Source organism: Pteropus alecto, unplaced genomic scaffold (genome assembly GCF_000325575.1).
Source record: "Pteropus alecto unplaced genomic scaffold, ASM32557v1 scaffold25, whole genome shotgun sequence".
In the NCBI taxonomy this organism is placed as follows: Eukaryota; Metazoa; Chordata; class Mammalia; order Chiroptera; family Pteropodidae; genus Pteropus; species Pteropus alecto.
The window spans coordinates 4,038,855-4,043,606 of NW_006441955.1; the positions used below are offsets into that span (position 1 = coordinate 4,038,855).

At 31.2% G+C, this 4,752-nt stretch overlaps 1 protein-coding gene across 1 annotated transcript in view; it reads left to right on the top strand.

Moving 5' to 3' along the window:
- CUNH1orf185 (chromosome unknown C1orf185 homolog) overlaps nucleotides 1–4,752 on the top strand; it is a 37,899-nt gene that overhangs the window by 11,304 nt on the left and 21,843 nt on the right. The window lies entirely within an intron of this gene.

The window sequence follows — 4,752 nt, forward strand, 5'->3', positions numbered from 1 at the left end:
AATAGTGACCTAGATTTTGTTTTAATGAAGTTATTAATGAAGTTTTAATGAAGTTGTGGAAAAGTAGAAATTCTAATTGTAAGAATTTTAGCTGCAAATGGTAAGAAAAAGATCAATTGCAAGTTATGGGTAAAAGAGAGTTTTTTGTTTTTGTTTTTTAAGATGGAAGAGTGATAACCTGATTTAAGACTTAATCATCTGTTTGGCTAGCTATCACTTACTCATTCTGTAAGATTCAGCTCAGGTGTTAACTTTAGGAAACTGTCTCCGCACTTGGTCAAACTGCCTCTGATGTCTTAGCACTGCCAATAGGGTCATTATTATAAAACTTAGAATATTTTAATCAACATATTCATTTAAATGTCTGTCCCCTCCAGAATGTAAACTCAATGATCATGTGTTACTTCTCTTTGCATTATCAATTCTTGGCAAGGGTTTGGCAATAGAATATTCTCAAACGGTGTTCAACTAAACTGTAGAGACTTTTCTTAACTTTCCCCTATCTTTATAATGCTAGCATCTAGCACAGTGCCTATCATTCATTCATTGACTATTCAATCATTTCTTGAGAACCAGTCGTTATTCTAAACTCTGAAAATACCATAGCGAAAAAGACTTATCTTCTAGCAAAGAGCAAGAGACAATAGACAATAAACTAATAAGTAAAGAAGATTATTTATGATAGTAATTATTAAAAACAAAGAAACAGGGTGATATGATAGAGTGACTTTTGAAACTGAAGAGTCATTACTTTGGATAAGATACTTAAAGGCAGAGTTGAGAAAGTAAATATACTACTTTTGTATATAATGTTTGTAATATATATTGACTAAACCTTCAAAGTGAGAGGGGATCTTAATGATCTCAGAATCGAGTCTTTTATTATACAGATTGATTTAGAGAGAAAGTGCAACTTGTTGAAGATATTTAACAAATATGTAATTTGTCTTTCTCTTGGTAAAGTGAAACTTGGAAACTATCAAATTCATTATACCTCATTGGAATTCCCCTAAAATGTTAATGACTCATTTAAACTAGGGACTGGAATGGTGTACTAATCACACCTACTTTCTTCCCTAATGGAGAATTTAAAAAAAAAAAAGAGGACAGAGATCTTTAGAAGGAGAAAATAGGTGGCCTATAAACACAGTGATAACAATAGAGAAGGTGCCACAAAAAGACCTGTAACATCTAAATAAAGAAGTTAGGAATTACATATGAATCTTCAAAAACTTTCTTCCTGATTTTTCTAAGATACTCATGATAGAAAATTTGAATATACAGAAAAGTCTGGAGTAGAGAATTATAATGATAAACTCTTACCCCCAGTATAACTAATGTTGATTATTTTCTTCATACAAATACATTTCTCTTTTTCTCTTTTTTAAAATTGAGATTATATTATTTTTATATTTTTTAAATAGTTGAGAAAATAAGAAAAGTGAAAAAAAACAAAGAGTAAAAACATCTATGTATTTCCTACTAAATAAATATTTTTGGTCATATAAGCTTCAGACCTTTAAGTTTATAAGGAAATAAAACATTACAGATAAAGTCTAAGTTGGTGTTCCATCCATAGTCCCATTTCTCTCATTTCTTCCTTGGACAAAACTAATATGAATTTGGTATATTTTAATACCTCTGTTACATTAATGTTTTTTTTAAATAGTATTATTTTGTATTTTAATGTGCATAAATAGAATCAGTACATAATTGGAATAATTGAATATAAATTTCTGGAAATTGCTTTTTGCACTGAACTTTTGTTTTTCAGTTCTATTCATGCTGTCATATATAGATCTAGTTGATTTGTAAGTCATAAGTGTTAAGCTTGATGAATTTTCACTGAACACACCTATGAACCAGCATCTAGTTTAAGAAGCAGAATATTACTAGCATCTCTGAACTCCCCCTCATGTCTGTGTTTGAACTTTATGTCTGCCTTCTTCTGTCCAACATTATTTATGAAATTTATCCATGTTGTTGTGGGTAGTTGTAGTTATTCTTTCCCATTGTTATAGAATATTTTGTTTTCATAAATTCAACTTTTTTATTTATCCATTCAACTATTGATGGGCATTTGGGCAGTTTCCAATTTGTGGCTCTCTCAAATAGCGATGCTATAAACATTCTCATATATATATTTTTTAACATATGTATGCATTTCACTTATGTATACGTCTAAGAATTGTTGGGTCATAGAATATGCATACGTTCAGCTTTACTAACAGTGTCAAACAGTTTTCCAAAGTATTGTACAAAATTGCATTCCCACCAGTGAATGAGAATTCAGATTACTCTGCCTCCTTGGCAACACTTGATATTTTCTTTTTCATTTTAGGCATTATATAAAGTTGTTGTATTATCTCATTGTGATTTAATTTGCACTTCCCTGATTATTAATGAAACTTTCGTATATTTATTGGCCATTTAGATATTCTCTTTTATGATACCCTTATATATTTAGTATTCATATTTAACAGTTTTTTTCCTAACAAATCTAAAGATATCGGTGTCTCTATTCTTCACCTAATCTAGATAAGGAAGGACTTTAGCAATTTTTAAATTACTACTGTTCTATCACTTACCAGTTGTATGCCTTTAAGCAAGTTACTTAAACTCATTTTGCCTCATCTGTTTCTTCATATGTAAAGTGGGGAAACAATAGCACTTAGCTCATAGAGTTGTTTGTATTAAATAAGTTAGTATACATAAAGCGCTTCAAATCGTGTCTGGAATATAGTATCTATAAACGTTAGATATTATTGTTGTTGCTATTAGTGAAAGGATATATAGCATATCAAGGGGATAGAATGGAGTTCAGAAATAGGCTGACACAAATATAGATAATTGATTTTTGACAAGGCTGCAAAGGCAACTCAATTAAGAAAAGAAAGTCTTTTCAGCAAATGATGTTAGAACCATTGGGTATACATATGAAAAAAAAAAGAAGAACTTGACCCGCGCCTCACACCTTATGCAAAAACTAATTCAAAATGAATCATAAATTAGGAGTAAATATAAAACTATAAATCTTTTATAGGAAACATAGGAGAAAATCTTCATGATCTGGGTTCGGCAGAGAGTTCTCAGATAGGATTCTTAGCACAATCCATAAAAGAAAAAAGTTGATAAGTTGGACATCACCAAAATTAAAGTTTTTCTCTGTGAAAGACGTTGTTAAGCGAATTGAAAAGACAAGGCACAGACTGGGAGAAAATCTTTCAAAATCACATATCTGATCAAGGGCTTGTATCCAGATGTATAAATAATTCTAAAAAATTAGCAAAGATTTGGACAAATCACTGAGGAAGATAAATGGATGGCAAATAAGCACTTTGCAAGATGTTCAACATCATTATTCACTAAGGAAATGCAAATTAAAATCATAGTGAACTACCACTGCATATCTATTGGAATGGCTGATATAAAACTGACAATACCAAGTGGTGGCAGAGATATTGAGCAGCTGGAGCTATTATATATTGCTTGTGGGAAAGCAAGAAAATTCAGCCACTTAGGAAAGCAGTTTGGCAGTTTCTTATAAATTAAAATATATACTTGCTACCTGACCTTACAGAAATAAAAACTTATGTTTAACAAACACCTGTATGCAAGCATATAGTAGCTTTGTTCCTAACAACCCCCAACTGGAAACAACCAAATGTCTCTCAGCTGGGGAATAAACTGGTGGTGCATCTATAAAATGGAATATTTCTCAGGCTACTTCTCTATGCTCTTTTTTTGAAGCTCTATTAGTTTTATGTCATATACTCTTAATCTTTTCCAAATATCATAATTTACCATATTTTTTATTTCTTTATGTAGCTGGGTGAATTCAGTATTATCTTTTATTTCATTAATGATGTTCAAGAGTTTACTCCATCTTAAAATTTTTGAATTTTATTTCCAATATTCCTCCTTTGTCTATTTTTGAATTGGTCTTTTATTGGTGGCTCAGGACTCCCTTCTCTCAGAGATTTTGGTAATACAGAGTCATTCATTGTATTAGAGGATGGTTTGGTCTAGGTCTTATCTCAACGATTTTCTTCCTCTGCCCCCACCCCCCAACCCCCAGCTAATTCCTGCTCCAGATCTCAATACCTAGCATGCCTCTGTTTTCTGGTTTTGTTTTGTTTTGTTGCTTTCTCTGTGTTGCTTTGCTTCCTATGTCCATAGAGGTCCTCATCTTATATTTGAGTACAACTATGTCTTTTGAATTTTTTGAAATATGAGTTTTATCTATCTTGCTTTTATCATTTAATACTATCTGACATTTCCTTATAGAACATGCCAGTGATTCTCAACTAGGGACAATTTTGCCCACCTCCCAGAATACATTTGCTAATGCCTGGGGACATCTTTGTTACAATACACAAGAGAGTCCTAACAACAAATTACCTAGTTCAAAAGATTGATAATATTGAGGTTGAGAAACCCTGCTCTAAATAATTAAAGAATATTATATTTTTCATTTGTAATAATTTATTTAATTGACTCCCTAATGTGGGGCACTTTTTTTTATATTATGAGTATCACTTTGATAGCCTTATATGCCTTTTTTGATAACATTAATTAATTCCCAAATTAGACATTTCTGAACCTGAAGAAAACTAAGATCTTGGAAGCTGGAAATTACTTTGGCTAAAGTAAAAGTGCTGGAACAAAGTCTTTATCATGTCCTTTCCTTAGTGGAACTTATAATATGTTTACACATAAAAATGTTCTATTAATTTTATGCTTTTAAACCCT